Below are 18,189 nucleotides of genomic sequence, written 5' to 3'. Positions count from 1 at the left end.
ATGTTGACTTTGTCTAATACTGTTGATACCTTGATCTGGCCCAATAATTCAGCTAATCTTAACTTCTTCCTTGACCCAATTCCAATCTTTATACTGTTTCATCACTGGGCTTCTTCCACCACCCCACCTCCTACTTGTTCTGTATCAAATTGCACTCTGTAAACCAGTCAGGTTTGCCTTGTATAAATCAATCAATGGAATGGGCCTTGAGAATTCTTTGCTGCCTATTCCTAGCCCACCTGCTCTTGGGTCTTTTCATGCACGTGTCAATAAAGTAACTAGGTATTCTTTTTGGTTTGGAAGATTTCGTATCACATACTTCCCCTTCTGTGTATCTGGTATTGCACCTTGGTTCACTCACGTGTCTTCATTCTGTTGACTGTTAAAAGCTATTTATCGCACCTGGCATCTTGATCAGTCTAAAGCAATCCAGTGGAACTTTTATCTCTGCTAGCAACTTCTGCAGATGTACAATAAAGTTCTATTTGGCAGCTTTATTTGGAGTGTCATCCAGGTCCTTAAGCAGCTGCTGCTCCTGGTCCCTTGGGAAAGGTGTCTTCTGTAACTTCTGTAAATCCTCTTTTCCATGCTTTTTTTTGCCCTGAAGGTAGAGTTGCTAGCCTTCCTAAAGAGAAAGCTGACCTTTTTGGCTCACTTTTCTCTTGATTCTAAGTTTGATATTAAACAACCTCTCTTCTTGCTTCATTCTGTTCCACCATTGGAGCTGGTGTGAAGTTTGATTCTGCACCTAACCTATTTGGGACCTTTTGTTCTTTGAACTCCAAAAGGACCTATGGTTCTGATACCCCAATGCCCATCTATAAACTCAGGTGTGACCATTGCCGTTTCTTTAGTCTCTTACTCCCTGTCCACCTTGGAGTGAGAGCCTTGGCTCAGTGGTAGCACTCTCACCTCTGAGTCAGATGGTTATGGGTTCAAAGCTCATTCCAGAGATTAGAATCATTGAATGGTTACAGCACTGAAGGAGGCCATTCAACCCATCGAACCTGTGCTAGCTCTTTGTCAGAGCAATCCAGTTAGTCCCATTCCCCTGCTCTTTCCCTGTAGCCCTGCAAATTTTTTCCCTTCAAGTATTCATCCAATTCATTTTTGAAACCACAATTGAATCTGCTTCCATCACCCTTCCAGGCAGAGGCAGCACATTCCAGATCATTACTACTCGCTGCGTAAAAAGGTTTCTCCTCATGTCACCTTTGGTTCTTTTGCCAGTCACCTTAAATCTCTGTCTTCTGGTTCTCTACCCTTTCACCAATGGGAACAGTTTCTCTTTTATTTCCTTTATCTAAACCCTTCATAATTTTGAACACTTCTATCAAATCTCCTCTTAACCGTCTTGGCTCAAAGGAGGACAACCCTAGCTTTTCCAGTCTATCCATGTAACTGAAGTCCCTCATACCTGGAACCATTCTAGTAAATCTTTTCTGCACCCTCTCTCATGCCTTCACATCCTTCCTAAAGTGCGGTGCCCAGAATTGGACACAATACTCCAGTTGTGTCTCTATTTATAAAGCCCAGGATCCAAGATGCTTTTTTAACTGCTTTCTCAACCTGTCCTGCCACCTTCAAAGATTTGTCCACATATACCCCCAGATCTCTCTGTTTCTGCACTCCCTTTAGAATTGTACCATTTCGCTTATATTGCCGCCTCTTGTTCTTCCTGTCAGAATGTATCACTTCGCATTTCTTTGCATTAAATTTCATCTGCCATGTGTTTGCCCGTTCCACCAGCTTGTCTATGTCCTCTTGAAGTCTATTACTATCCTCCTCACTGTTTACTACAGTTTCAAGTTTTGTGTCATCTGCAAATTTTGAAATTGTGCCCTGTACACCCAAGTCCAAGTCATTAATATATATCAAAAAAAGCAGTGGTCCAAGTACCAACCCCTGGGGAACACCACTGTATACCGTCCTCCAGTCCAAAAAACAACCGTTCACCGCTACTGTCTGTTCCCTGTCACTTAGCCAATTTCATATCCATGCTGCCACTGCCCCTTTTATTCCATGTGCTTCAGTTTTACTGACAAGCCTATTATGTGGCACTTTATCAAACACGTTTTGAAAGTCCATATACACATCAACCGCTTTGCCCTCATCAACCCTCCCTGTTAACTCAACAAAAAACTTAATCAAGTTAGTTAAACACGATTTGTCTTTAACAAATCTGTGCTCGCTTTCCTTTATTAATCCACACTTGTCCAGGTGACTCTTAATTTTGTCCCGGATTATCATTTCTAAAAGCTTTCCCACCACCGAGGTTAAACTGACAGGCCTTTAGTTGCCGGGTTTATCCTTGCGCTCTTTTTTTGAACAAGGGTGTAACATTTGCAATTCTCCAGTCCTCTGGCACCACCCTCATATCTAAGGAGGATTGGAAGATTATGGCCAGCACCTCTGCAATTTCCACCCTTATTTCCCTCAGCAACCGAGGATGCATCCCATCTGGACCGGGTGACTTATCTACTTTATGTACAGCCAACCTCTCTAGTACCTCTATCAACTTTTAGCCTACCCAGTATATCAACTACCTCCTCTTTTATTGTGACTTCGGCAGCATCTTCTTCCTTGATAAAGACAGATGCAAAGTACTAATTTAGTGCCTCAGCCATGCCCTCTGCCTCCATGCGTTGATCACCTTTTTGGTCCCTGATCGGCCCCACCCTCCTCTTACTACCCGTTTACTATTTATGTGCCTATAGAAGACTTTTGGATTCCCTTTTATGTTAGCCGCCAGTCTATTCTCATCATCTCTCTTTGACCCTCTTATTCCCTTTTTCACTTCTCTACTTTCTATATTCAGCCTGCTTCTCACATCTGTCATACGCCTTCTGCTTCATTTTACTCTCTATCTCTTTAGCCATCCAGGGAGCTCTGGCTTTGGTTGCCCTACCTTTCCTCCTCATGGCAGTGTACCTAGACTGTACCCGAACCATCTCCTCTTTAAAGGCCGCCTATTGTTCGATTATAGTTTTACCTGCCAACCTTTGATTCCAATTTACCTGGGCCAGATCCGTTCTCAGCCCACTGAAATTGGCCCTCCTCCAATTAAGTATTCTTACTCTAGATTGCTCATTTTCCTTTTCCATAGCTAATCTAAACCTTATGATACTATGATCTCTGTTCCCTAAATGTTCCCCCATTGACATTTGCTCCACGTGACGCACCTCATTCCCTAGAACCAGAACCAGCAATGCCTCCTTCCTCGTTGTACTGGAAACATACCGATCAAGAAAGTTCTGCTGAACACACTTCAGAAATTCCTCCCCTTCTTTGCCCTTTACACTATTACTATCCGAGTCATATTAGGTTAGTTGATGTGTACCATTATCACTACTCTATAGTTCTTGCGCCTTCTGTAATTTCCCTGCAAACTTGCTCCCACTTGTTGGCCTATAGAATACATCATGCAGTGTAATCGCACCTCTATTACTTCTTAACTCTAACCAAATAGATTCTGTCCTTGACCCCTCAAGGGCATCCTCTCTCTCCAGCACTGCAATATTCTCCATAACCAATACTGCCATCACAATCCTTTTTTTCCTTCCCTATTTTTCCTGAACACCTTGTATCCAGGAATATTTAGCATCCAATCCTGCCCTTTTTTAAGCCACGTCTCTGTTATCACCACTACATCATACTCCCATGTGGCTAATTGCCCCTGCAGCTCACCAACCTTATTTGCCATGCTTCGTGCATTTACACGCATGCACTCGAAACCTATCTTAGACCTTCTTGTATTCTCTCTTAGTCTGATCCCAACTAATACTGTACTATTTCTTATTCTAGTGCTATCTGTCTCTCCCAATCCTTTGTGCACCTTGTTTATCCTTTCTAATGCTACATCCTGGTGCCCACCCCCCTGACGAATTAGTTTAAACCCCCTCCACAGCACTAGTGAGCCTCTTTGCAAGGACATTGGTCCCAACTCTGTTGAGGTGCAACCCTTTCGTCTTGAACAGGTCCCTCTTGCCCCAGAACTGGTCCCAATGCCCCAAGAATGTGAAGCCCTCCCTCTTGTATCATGTCTCTAGCCACGCATTAACCTGCCTTACCTTCCTATTTCTGCACTCGCTCGCACGTAGCATTGGGAGTAATCCAAAGGTTACTACCTTTTGGGGTCCTGCTTTTTAACTTCCTCCCTGGCTCCTGAAACTCTAACAGCAGGGCCTCATCCCTTTTCTTTCCTGTGTTGTTGGTACCCACATGGACCACGACTTCTGGCTGCATCCTTGAAGAGGACTATGCTTCAGTGGGAGTAATATAAAGGAACATCAAGCTTTTTTGTGTGGAGGACCCCCCTCCTCCCCAGCATATATTGACACATTCCCAGGGATACCTGTCCTAAAACCCTGGCAGCTACATAAAGTAAAATAATGTGTATGCACAACAACAGAAGTAATGTGCCAGTAAATCAACAAATACAAAAAAAGAGTGTTCTGATGACCATATGGACCCCATTTTGAAAACTTAATTTGAAATCAATGTTGAGTCTGGAAGGTAGTGCACTTTACAACCTTCCAGACTCAACATTGATTTCAATAACTTCTGTTCATAACAACTGCTCCCATTTTTTCGGTCGGCTGATGCTGCCATTCACAGATACTCCTGATCAATCTTTTGTTTCTTAACCTGTCCCATTACCACCTTCCTTGCCTTGCACCATCATCCCTTTTTTGTCATTTAATCACTCGTGCCCTCTACCCTATCACAGACCATTCCTTTTGTTCTTCCCCCTCCCCTCCCCTCCCCTCCCCTCCCCCTTTCCCTTGCTCTGTACTTGCTTAAAAACTTTAACCCTTTTAACATCTTCCTGTTCTGATGAAAGGTCTTCGACCTGAAACGTTAACTCTGTTTGTTTCTCCACAGATGCTGCCGGACTTACTGAGCTTCTCCAGCATTTTCTGTTTTTATTTTAAGTATGTGAGACAGTGGGGATGATTTTCAACTTCACCGCCAGGCAGTAACCTGGTGGAGTGGACCAGCTGCCTGATTTAAAAAAAATATATTGTTGATTTCAAATTTGGTTGGACAAACCGCATAACATTATGGAAAATGTGCTTTATTGCAGTAAAGCTCTTGATCCACTAGGAGGCATGTGCAGCCTGTTCCCAGAACCGATCAGATCCCTCCAGACAAGTTGCTGTATTACTGTTAATTTTTGTTCAGTTTTGATTCCACCTCATTAAATGTTGGTTGATCCCTAAGCTGTGCAAATCATTTCCTGCCAGTGTTTTTTTCTAATTTCCAGTACATGTACAGTGAAATTGCTGGTAATGGTGGAATGCAAAACAGTCAAGTAAATACATGAAAAATAGAAAAGAAAAAATAATTGAAGGAAAATGTGGGAGGTGCAAGGAAGAGAAATAAAATTGCAAGGCGCAATATGTACAGCCGAACAGGTAATGTATTCTGTCTCCCACTCAGTTTTTACTTGTGTTCTCATCTGTGTTGATATTTAAACTGAAAGGTGAGACCTCTTAGGAAATGAATTTGAATTCCATTAGTAGAACCTTGGAGACTGCACAGAGAACATAAGCTTGACCTGTGGTCTAATTAGACTTTACATGCTGTATCTGTGTTTGTTTACAAAAGCTGCAGTGGACTAACTCAACGGGAGAGGAATCTAAATGGCAAAGAATGTCAGCTGATATGCTCATGGACTGTTTAATAACCTTTCCGTACCTCATTTACAGTGCAGGGTTTTATGCACAAAAGGGGATCAAGTTTATTGTTAGAGAATAGAATATGCATTGCATAAATAGCAGTTCGATCGTGGTCTGAATCCCTAGAGATTGTCAGACTTTCACGCTCCTGGCTATCCTGTTTTGTAGGATATGTTTCCCTCTCTTTTATATGTGGAACTCTCAGAATACTTACATATGTAGTGAGACTAATATGAATATTGTCATGAGATAATTCAGTAATACTAAATTGCTTTACAGAAAGGACCACAGCTGTATTGAGAAAATCCTCTGTCCCCTATATGGTTTCTGACTGCGTCTTTGTGAAACACCTTGGTTAAAGGCGCTATATAAATGCAAGTTGTTATTATGTATCATAAGTCTGCAGAGTGTTACAAAGCTGTCAAGTTGAGGGGTTAGGGACTTTTTAAAAACAGCCTCTAAGCCACAAGATGCCTTCCAACATGCTCTGCATAGCAGATTGATTTCTTAGTGTTTTTCCGTTTGTGTTTGCAAGCAGATGTGCCGTGATGGAGAGGGATAGCAGCCCCCCTCCTGCATCCTCAGTTGAGCTATGTGATGATATTGGGAGTTATTTTACTGGCATGGGGAAATATAAATTCAGTAGAATGATTTAAAAGAATTCTGCTGTCTTTCTGTCAAAATAATGTATTCAGAGTAAATAACAAAAATCTGGTTTGGTCTTAATCAAGTCAACAGACCCTAACCCCCTCCATGTCAACCACTGTTTTACAGATTCTCTGATCTGTTACTCCCCCTTGGATGCCACAGTTTCACACTAATGATAGTGGGAATGTCTGAAATCAAAGCGATATTTAAATATCTGCCTTGGCTCAAGCTCGCCTCTGGGTGAGAAGGTTCACTGCCCACTCGAGAGACATGAGCACATAGTCTCGGCTGACACTTCAGTGCAGTACTGAGGAAGTGCTGCACTGTTGGAGCTGCCATCTTTTAGATGAGACATTAAACAGTGTCTGGCCTCGACTGCCCTCTCGGGTGGATATAAAAGATCCCATGACATTATTTGAAGAAGAGCAGGGGAGTTCTTGCAGTGTCCTGGCTCACCCAGGACCTCAACTAACGCCATTAAAACAGAATATCTGGTTATTTATCTCATTGCTATTTGTGGGACCTTGCTGTGTTCAAATTGGCTGCCCCATTTACCTTGATTAGAACAATGACTATATTTCATTAAATACTTCTTTGGCTGTGAAGCGCTTTGGGACGTCCTGAGGTTGTGAAAGGCGCTATATAAATGCAAGTTCTTGCTTATGCGGTGCTCTAAGAACTATTGATGAGTATTGCCATGAATTTAGAGATGCATTTGATTTTCTTCACATTACTAACCTTGAAATTGGAAGATTTAACTAAAGGGCAGCTTTAGCCATGCTTGCATTTATCCTGTCATTCATATGTGTTCAATTTTTATTTTATAATTGACTTTGGAAACAACAGATCCTGAAAAATAAAGCTGGGACAACTTTTGATTTGACAATAAAAAAGTCACTGTCAGCATTATAGTAGAGGGCTGGCTTCTAATTGGAGCATATATCCCTTTGACCACCAGGAGCCATCTACAGATTTTTGACGAAATGAGAAAGTTTCATGTTGAATTACGTCGTGATCTGAAATTGGGCATCAGAAGCTGCATATAGCATGCTGTGATAGATTTGGTGGGCTACTGAGACTTCCATCTCTTGTACAGAACTTTAGATTCGATGGAAGTTAAAGAATAGCTGCCCACTGGTTGGGAGATGAACAGAATTCAGATTGCACTGCTGCTGAAAATTACATTATGCTCAAATAAATGGGTAAAATGTGTGTGCCTTTCTTTTGGGGGGGGGGGGGTAAAACCATTGAATATTTATAATTAAATTTTGTAGCTGGAAGAATGTTTGGCGGATGTGTGTTGGGATTGTTGTAAGACATAGGTGTGTTTTCCTCTTGTGATGATATTAAGGGATTGGTGACTGGCAACTCTCCCCATTCATGATGCTGTTGGAGCATGTTGTGTCAGAAATTCAATGCAAAAGATTTGGTTTCAGACTACCTGTAAGTAGCAGTCGTACTGCAATGGGTTATGGGGCTAATCATATAAAAATCATTGAGGAAAGCTTGTTTCCCCACAAGAGTCTGTCGTGATCATATCACACAATAACTCTACCATTGTGCAGGTCCATGTGTGTTCTGTTGAAATGCTACAATTTTTAAAAATAGTTTTAACAAACCTTTTTCTTTTTAACATTTTTCATTTCCTAGGCTGCTTGCATTGTTTTCTGCCTGCGACGCTGATCAATCCAATTTCTGTAGCCTTTCCCAATGGAACTTTTGAACCAACACCTAGATGTGTGATTGTGGTTTTCCATCTACTCAGTGTTCTCTTTATAGTTAGATATACTGGTGACAAGCAAGGTGGAATTATGTGGCAGGGGAGCTGCTGATTACAATGTGAGCAATTTGACCCGATGTCCACTGCCAGATTATGCTGGCATGAAACCCACCCCTGAGGCATAGTACTGTTGCTGAGCTGTAACATTACAAATTCTGTACACCAGCCTAATTATAGTCTAAATATCTGGCAGTGTAGGTTTCAAGTGACATGACCTTTGACAAGGTTATGTACCTAATCTGTTCTTAGATTGTACTTGAGTAATCATACTTATTTAGTTTTCAAAATCGATATTTTCATCTTTGTAAATTACAATCGTGTAAATGTTTAATGGTAAAAAAATCTGTGAAAATTAAGTCTCATCATATTCAAGGGAGTGTAGCTGTATGGATAGAGAGATGGCTAGGGGTTGGACAGAGACTAGGGGTAAATGGATGTTTTTCATATTGGCGGGATGTGGATTGTGGTGTGCTGCAGAGATTTCTGCTGGGACCTCTTTTGCTTTCCATTTATGCTAGCAGATCTCTTGTGGTTTGGAACATACACTGTTTTATAATAGGGGCACTATGCCCTGCAATGCAGAATCTATTATTGGGGTGACTGATTTACATGACAGACTGGGAATATGTTTTTGTTACATGCTGTTCTGGGATTTTTACTGGCGTTCTGGGGAAAATGGTAAATCAGTGGCCATCATTATTTATTACATGCTTCTTTACTCAATTTTTATCTTTCGTCTTATTTAAAGCTCCAGATACACAGCAAGATGGTAGGTAGGATGTACCAGGATGAAGGTAGACGGCTGGTATTTTGGCAATGCCTGGAGGGAATCCTAGGCTTTAATAGCAGTGATGGTCTTGGGGTTTGGCAGACCTAAACTTTGCAGCACTGGTGGGCAAGTTCTGGGGTTTTGTAATACAGGAGGGAAGTCCTGGGACTTGGTGGGACTGGGAGTGGTCCTGGACATTGGCAGCATTGTGGGTGGGGAATGCCATGGGTTCGGTAGCACTGAGGGGCTGTCCTGGATTTGATAGCATGGGTGTGGAGTGGGATGCAGGCTTTGTAAATTTACAGCACTGTAGATCAGAACATTAGGGTGGGGGTCCTGGGGTTTTGTAGTACTTGAGAGAGGGGACTTAGGGTTTAATATCCTGGGAGCTCTGAAGGGGTGCTCCTGGGGCTTAATAGCACTGCTGCATGGGTGGTGCAGTTTAACAGCATGGGTGAGAAGGACCTTTGGGATTAATAGCACCAAGGGAATGGTCCTGGTGTTTCACAGCACTAGGAAGAGGTCCTGGAGTTTGGGACCACTGGGGTTGGGTGCCTGTGAATATTTGATCTGGCAGCAATAGGGCAGGGGGAGAATTTGTAAAGGAATTCCAGACTTACTGAAGTAAGTGTTTTTTGGAAAATAAATACATTTATACATTTCTGTTTTCGGACTCCAAGAAACAAAGGGTAAATTGCATCTATGAACAAACTGAGTATTTACGTGACTTCCAGTGTTGAAAGACCTCAGAACATTCAAAAGTTCATGTGTGCTGTTTCTGCGTGAGTGCCGTGAAAGTGGGGGAGGAACGCACATCTCCAATGAAAGAATTTAGAAAATGAAAGCTTTATTGAACCACGGTGACCGTATGAACAACCTTTTGGAATTCTCCAATATAAACAAAACCGGAGAACTGGTGATTCAGTAAGGTTTTTTTTCCTCTCAACTACATTTTCTTTCTGAAGTTTAGAAAAAGGTTGTTAATAGCTTTATATGAAACTAATTTTAAACTTCTTAAATTCATCTTGTTTTCAAATAATAAAACAAAAGGATTAGTTATACCTTGAGCAAAAACACAATGAGATATTTGTATTGAGAATATAACATATTTTCTGTAAACAACTGTTTAATTTCTAAATATAAACAGAATGCACAGCTGGTGCAATCACTTATTCCTCACTGAACTTGCGTTTTGAGGCTAATTTCTAGCCTAGTATTCCTGACTATTTCGAGACTTTTCCTCCTATAAAGCTCCTAAAGTTAACGGTTTACATTGCCAGGTTTTGTGTTGGGAAAATAACACAATTATTTCATACTTTTTGCACTCTACTACGAGGGAGTGGCACATAAAAACAGCAGGTGCTGGCACACAGGCGCCCTCTGAAATAAAAATTAAAGTCTGGATACTTTGTGCAACTTTATTTGGATGAAGTTTAAAATTTATTCTCCAGCTGGCTTTCAAATAATTTGGAAAAAGACAGGAACTCAGTTATGGTACATGCTTCAAGTTGCATATTGATATCCCTGTGCATACTGGAAATTCAGGACTCAACCCATGGTCAAAATCCAGCATTCAGGGAATTGCTGGGCACAATGACAGATGTGGATTTTATCGGACTCCTCACATGCAGGAAGGTTTCTCAGAATTCCTCTCAATAAGGAAAGGGATATGGTGGACACCAAGAAAAGGGAAAGGGGAGTGCAGTGGAGAGGCTAGAATGGGGAATAGAATGATAGCTGCAGGGGAAAATATCAACTGCATGCTCAGGCTATTGAGGCTTGAGGTATTGAAGTAAAAACTTCAAATGAAGGTATTAAGACACTGACAGTTCTATGGATAAACTTAATGTTGTGAAATTGTTAATTTTTACTGCTTAAAATCTTATTTTGGATGATAGAAATTTCAGTTGCAGTCGAGAAATATTGGCAACAAATGGGTCTGGAATGTACTTTTGAGCGACTGGTTCATTTGGCTAGCTTTCGGCTCTTCAAACAAATTTAATATGTGAATTGCAATCACTAAGTTGTCAACTCACAAAATTAGCTGGAGGGAATTTGCTTTAAGTGTATTAAATTTGAACATCACCTAAACAACTAAGAAGTTTGTCATGTAAATTTATATAAATTAGTAAACTTCACTATGATGAAATATGGCCAAGTATGAGATGGCACATATATTAGAGAATTCCACAAGGCATTGCTTACCAGGAGTTAGAGGATAAGCTGTTTTACACCGTATGACGTGTGCTTAAGAGTATATCGTCAGGGCGACTGGTGATTGAATAAATGAAATTGTGTTTTTATTCAGGAACTGGCTTTATGTCTGTAAATTTTTTTGCTGCTTACAAATCACTCCATGGCCTTGCTCCAGCTTTCTTACCACTCATACTGTCTGGTCTTCTGATTTTGGTCTTTGTGCATATCCCTCTCATCTTCTGCTCTGTCATTGGCTACAGAGCCTTCAGTCATCTCTGCCCTACTCTCTGGAATTCCCTCCCTAAAATCGTCTGCTTCTCGACTCATCTCTTTGCCTTTAAAAGTTTCCTTCTGTCTCTGATCAAACCTTCACTCGCTTCTCAACCATCCGAGAAAGGGTGAGCCTTCCTTTCTTCAGTGAAGTGCCATGAGATTGTTTTCTATGTTAAAGGTGCTACATAAATACAAGTAGTTGTTGTAATTAAATGTTGTTGTTTGGCGACTTTAAAAAAAAAATACCGCCTCTTTCATTTCGATCAATAATGGGGTGGGGGGGGGGCGGTAAATGCGAGTTCCACTTGCAATTTCCTTGAAACTGCTCCACTTCGGTTCATTCTTCCGCTACTGTACATTTGGTTTAATTTCTTTTTCATTCCAAGGCCTTCTTCCAGCTATTGCACTTGCTACGTACTGCCTGCTGCCCCAGACACTGTGAGAATTGTCTGGGACAGTAGGCAGTACTGTTCCAAAAACCATAGCTGTATGTATAGCGCAGGGACTCCTGTATCGCTTTGTGACCTGAGGATAAATGTGTGACAGAAGTGACTAAGAAATCTAGATAATATAACTTGGCTGAAGTAAAAAAAAAAGTCCTTTTTTAAAAAAAAATACTGGCTTGGGAGCAGAAACTGTTATTGACATTATTAAGCCTGGATAATGAAGGATTAATTCAGATCTCAGTCTTGAAGAATGGCAGTTACTTTTCGTGAGTATTTTATCAACCTTGTTTCTGTATGCACTAATATATACTAGTCTCGCCTATGGCACGCATTTCCTGCAGTTGTAACATTTATGTCTGTAGCTCTCACTTTTCTGTTACTCTTTTTCATCACACTTCATAGTCACTGTTACTCATCAGAATTACACCCAAATTTATCCTCAACAACAACTTGCATTTATATAATGTCTTTAACGTAGAAAAATGTCCCAAGGTGCTTCTTAGAGAGCAATCAGACAAAAATGGATGTCGAGCCAAAGAATGAGCTATTACAAAGAAAGGAGCGGTTGGTCACAGAGGTGGGTTTTAAGAGGTGGAGAGATTTAAGGAGGGAATTCCATTGCATGGGGCCTCGATAGCAGAAGGCATGGCCGCAAGTGGTGGTGCGGGGTAGTGGGGCTTGCACAAGAGGCCAGAGTTGGAGGAACAGAGTGTTTGTGGGTGGGGGGGGAAGAGATTGCATGGCTGGAGGATGTTAGAGATAGGGAGGGGTGAGGTCATGAAGGGACTATGGACATTTTTTTCTCTTATCTCTGATTCACTAAATTCTAATTGTTCCTCCCGCATTGTCAATCACTACTGAGCAAAGGTCTCTTTCTTCCTTGCTTTTTTTCTTTCTTTCATTCTTGCGCTCTCCTGCACAAAAAATGTTTCCTCTGGCTCAATGCATAAATGTTCAGTTCATCACAAAATTTATTCTCCACTTGTTCTTCCGCTGCCTGATAATGCTGGTTGCTTTCTCTGCCTGCTGATCCTTGATCCATGTCCCTGAGATGCATAATTAGCTCCCTATCCTATTAACAACAAAAATGTACAAGTAAACCAATGAATTAATAAATGCTGAATTTATAATCCACTATAGCAAAACATGTATATATTATTTAAATATACTTGGCTGATGTATTCTGTGGGATTTTTTTATTTCCCATGGTCACATTCCTCATCGTTATTTGGGTAATGTGGTTCACACACAGCAGTTTAATTTCCTGCTATCTACGTATCTAAAGTGTGGCATTCTCCCATGACATTACATTTCTTCCGTTTTCTACTGAATTAGGTGTTCGATTTTATCATTCAAAATTTTACTAAAGTAATAAATTTCTCTCTACATGTCATTGTTTAATCACTATAATTACTACATTTAAACAAACATTTATGATGCATGTTTATTAAAATAATAAAAATTCCATCCCAATTTACCACCTTATATTTTATGACAAATTTTTATGCCTTGGGAATACCACGTGATACCAACTGTTGTAAAATGGGGCATTATATCATGTAACTTGCAATGAGTTAATCTGTTGAAGTATAGACTTGTATTTCTTTGTGGCTACATTGTACATGTGTTCTTCATGAACTCCTATTCTCTTACTTGATTTGCCCCCCCCCCCCCCCCCCCCAGCCTCTGTCCCTCACATGGCCCCCTACCTCCCCCACTCCTTATCCCTTCAACCTTATCCCCCTCCCCATCTGCTTGATGGAAAGGCAACATCCCTGTTCTCACCTGCACATCCTCTCCGCAGATAATCCGACGAGCCCCTTCAGTGCTTTAATCAAATACTTTGAGTGCTTTCAAAAATAAATTGCCCATTTCCAGTGCTTTGAAACAAATGAAAATAAAAAGCAGGCTGTTGAGCAGAGGAAGTAAGCCCGGCGGGGCATCCAAACAGGCGTGGGATGAGCGAAGAAGTGGGGCTAGGTTCAGATGGTTGTCTGGGGATGTGGGCAGTTAGGGGCTGAAATAGGTGGTGAGTGAGCACTGCAGGACGCTGGTACAGGATTGGCAGGGGGTGGGGGTGGAAGGGGAACAGGAGAAGCAGGCCTGATGTGGGTTGGAGGCCAGAGGGAAGAAAAGCAGGGCAGGATTTTAAATGATGAGAAGAATGTGCAATTATAAATCACCTTTCACATCCTCAGGACATCTCAAAACATTTTACAGCCAATTAATTACTTATAAAATGTATTCATTGTTGATCTGTAGGCAAATAAGTTAGCCAATTTGCACAAAGCAAGGCAAGACTGAAATATGTATATTGGAAAAATTATGATGATAAAACCTACCTGACTGGATGGGAAAAGAATAAAGTTTAAAGAGGAAATGGCAACCAGACTTGAGTGACTTCTGCCACCTTGTGGCTGAAGTCCTGCAATTACACTGAGACAAATCACTTTTTTCCATTACAAAATATGGACAAAATGTTCCCGTCATAAGCAAGACTTTTAACTTCTTATAGATAGATATATTCGATCTCTTGGGGCATTGCTAATGGTGAGTCAGCAGTTACATTGTTGCAAAGGAGAGAGCATTTGGAAAGAAGTTTGTAAAACTTCCCAGGGGATGAAGTAAGTGTTAGCTTACTGGTTCTTGGAAAATAAATGGTATTCAGATAAGATACTATATAGTATACATTGTTTTTTTAATTTATTGGATAAGGAAAAAAAATTACATGCGTTTTGCCTTATGCATAAAAACAACTGCATTTATTTTGACTACTTGAAAAAATGGTTTCTTTGGGGGAGGGGTTTGCATCCACAGTAATTTTCCATCAATGCACACACATAGAGTGCAAAGAGATTACAATAAACATCAGAAACTGCACTCCATGAACAGCGCCATGGGAGATACAATCATATTGTATTATAGTTTTATAATGCCACTTCCTGCTGCATCAACTGTCTTTTAGGGGTTAATGCAGGAAACCAAGACACACCAATGCAGATGTCGGTAATAAAACTTTGTTAAATGCAGCTCTTAGGTCACTAGCTTTATGGACAAATATTTATCAGATGTTACTTTGTTTGAAGAGCAGTGTGTCATTTTCATGGTGCCAAATTTCAACACAACTACTGTCATGTCATTTGTTTTTTTTAAAAAAAGCTTGCCAAATACTTGTTCATGAGAGAGTTCAGTTTTTTCAGCAAGTTCCTTAAATATTGCATTTTCATTCCCAAACTACTACTTTCTGGCTGCAGCTCCTTTTGGTGTAGATTAATGTTTATATTGTGGATGGTTTCTGAAGCCCCCTAAAACAAATGTACGTGCCCAAGCTTGCATGTGCACAGTTTTAAAGTCGCAGATACTGACTTTCTCTGTCCACTAACTTCCTCGATGACTAAATTTACAAGATATGAGCATGTCTGTGAGAAGCCAAGAACAAGACAGCCCCTGACGACAAGCGGCTTTTAACTTGTGTTGCTATTGGCAGCGTGCATTGACATTGCCTTATTTAAATGACCACTTTGTCATCAACTTTGGTCACTTAATGGTGTGAGTGTACTAGACATTGTTTTTTTAAACCAGCTTCATTTTAATAAACTACTGCATAAAATGAAATTAAATATTTAAACTTGTTACCCCTATAAAGCTGAAGGCAGCAGTTGTCGAGCCACAGCATGGAATTTTTATTTTGAAGCCTTGGGATTGATGAATGATTGCCATAAGGACAAGATGTTGCTTTGAGAGCATATGGTCTCGGCTTCTCTGTATGTTTTGATTGGTCAGGATACCCAATGGGCACTTCAAACAATCAAACAGTCAGGAGGTCTTAAACGATATCTAGATATGCTGGGAAGGGACTTGTATGACGTAGTTTCTTTGTGACAAAGGCCATGCAGACTTTATTTTCCATCTAATTTTAAAATTGGATTTTGGAAGAAATGTAACCGAAATGAGCAAAGCTTTTTAACTATGGTTATTTAAGTGAAACGCAGAATTTACTGTTCAGTCCAATGCTTTTCACCAAAGTGCAATAGGGATTTAATACTACCAGTATTATGGGCCTGGGCCAAAGCTGATGTGTCCCTTTTTAAAGGTGCATTTACATTACTGCTGAGTCTAGGTCTTGGCAGAGTGAATGCTGTTCACGTTTATGCAGTGAATGGTTTCTGATCTGCCTGTAGACAGGCTCGGAAAATGAAAACCTCTTGTCTGCACGCACAGGTACCTTTTCCTGACATTGTGACCCTTATGATACTGTGCATGAGTGGATGAGAATCTGACATTGAGCATCAATGTGCTTGTGCCCCAATGCTACTTTGCATCATGACACAAGCACACTGACATGCTGAACTGGCGCAGCATGCTCACAAGGCCTACGAGTGGGATTCAAGTCCTGGCAGCAAATCAGGAGTCCCTCTGCTGCCAAGTTAAGGTAGATTGGGTGATTTACACTTGATGGTGCTGTTGACTATGCGAGACCCACATAACTGGAGTCAGTGGCACTGCAGTAATATATAGCACTTTAAGTTTGGACTGAATGTGGGAAAAACAACTTAGACACCACAAAACGAGTTAATGTTGTGTTGCACTCCAGGCTAAATGCTGTGCTGGGGGGTCACTCAGATGCACCAATCTGAGTATTAACCCACCCTACACAATTTGACAAGATTCAGCAGTTTTCAGTTTGGATATAGTTATGCCAGTTTGAACCAAATACTGTGTATTTTGTACACAGTGCATCACTAATTTATAACTGGTATTCTACATTGCCAGATTCAGCGATACTTAAGCTTCATATCTGTACGCATCCAGCAACCTGAAACTGCATCTCCGCCTTTAACCAATCTTAACACCTGAAAGCAGCAACCGGGAAGAGCTAGAGATAAGAAAGAATGCATCAGAACAGGTCACTGCCAGAGAACAGTGAGGGCAACTATTCACCATTTTACTTATTCTCCGTATGTCTATTTGCTCATTTGCTATTCCAAATCAAGATTACCTTGAAAGCAACCAGACAAATCTCACCAGAGCTGCTCTTGCTGCTTCTGTGTGGATTCTTCCATTGATCATTTTGAGGAAGTTATTTCCAGACAAGTCTGGGCCAATTTCAATAGAAGTCATTTAAATTTCCCTCGACAACAAAGACAGTTGCTTGATTTCTATCTTCTTTCTCCCTTGGAGAAAAGGTGCTGTATATAATTTTATAATTGCATGTCTTTTCAGTCAAATCTGGCTATTTTGTCAGTGTCCCAGCCGCAACAGTTTATCTTGTGTAAGGGAAAGCCTGAGAAATCCCAGAAATTGCTGGCAAGGCCCATTCTCATAAGATTGCAATCATGGGCCTTGCATGCAGGTTAATGACTTATTTGATCAATGGACTGAGATCTGTCTCCAAAGAAAATGGCTGATGAGGACGATGAGCCGACGTTTGATGAAGATGTGAAGGAGAATGGAAGTGGTGCAGAAGATGGACAATACAGAAGAGACAGATTGTTTTCTAAGGAATTGAGATGTATGATGTATGGCTTTGGGGATGACCAGAATCCTTACCCTGAATCGGTGGACATCCTGGAGGATCTCGTCATAGAATTTATCACCGAGATGACTCAAAAGGCCATGTCAATAGGGTGTCAGGGCCGAGTTCAAGTCGAAGATATTGTCTTCTTCATTTGTAAAGATCCTCGGAAGTTTTCAAGAGTGAAAGACCTACTGACAATGAATGAAGAATTGAAGCGTGCCAGGAAAGCTTTTGGTTTAGCTAATTTTGGCTCTGAGTTCTCAGAGGGAAGCATATGGTGGATCAAATGGTAACTTAGTATTGGCTGTCTTTGAAACATGTACAAGAGACACAGTGTTTGATTCCAGGTCCTGCTACGGATATCATAGCGTGGACTATTATAGGAGAGTCTAGCTACAGCTCAGCAGAGCCCGGCCTGAGAAATCTGAAGATTAGTCTACTCTTTTTTTTATCGATGTAAACAATGTTGTTAGCTATGGAATGGAACTTTTTTTGTAGTTTGTCTTTAACAGATTTTTGATGTACATATCAGAACAAGTAGTGTGTGTGAACAGTACATGTAACTTGGCCAATAAAAACACCTCCCTGGCTACAGGCGTGGTGCCGGAGGATTGGAGGACTGCTAACGTTGTACTGTTGTTCAAAAAGGGAGAAAGGGATGAAAGGGATAGACCGAGTAATTATAGGCCAGCCAGTCTAACCTCAGAGGTGGGCAAATTATTGGAATCAATCCTGAGGGACAGGATAAATCGTCATTTAGAAAGGCACGGGTTAATCAAGAACAGTCAGCATGGATTTGTTAAGGGAAGGTCGTGTCTGACTAACTTGATGATTAAGGATAGTATCCGACTATTAAGGATAGTATCCGACTATTAAGG

The 18,189-nt window shown here is 40.9% G+C and overlaps 1 protein-coding gene and 1 pseudogene across 5 annotated transcripts in view; both read left to right on the top strand.

Annotated features, from left to right (window-relative positions):
- plekha5 (pleckstrin homology domain containing, family A member 5) overlaps nt 1-18,189 on the top strand; it is a 268,257-nt gene that overhangs the window by 36,718 nt on the left and 213,350 nt on the right. The window lies entirely within an intron of this gene.
- On the top strand, nt 17,158-17,604 carry LOC137341900 (transcription initiation factor TFIID subunit 13 pseudogene; annotated as a pseudogene).

Source organism: Heptranchias perlo, chromosome 24 (assembly GCF_035084215.1).
Source record: "Heptranchias perlo isolate sHepPer1 chromosome 24, sHepPer1.hap1, whole genome shotgun sequence".
NCBI lineage: Eukaryota > Metazoa > Chordata > Chondrichthyes > Hexanchiformes > Hexanchidae > Heptranchias > Heptranchias perlo.
This window is presented reverse-complemented; position numbering and strand designations above follow the sequence as displayed.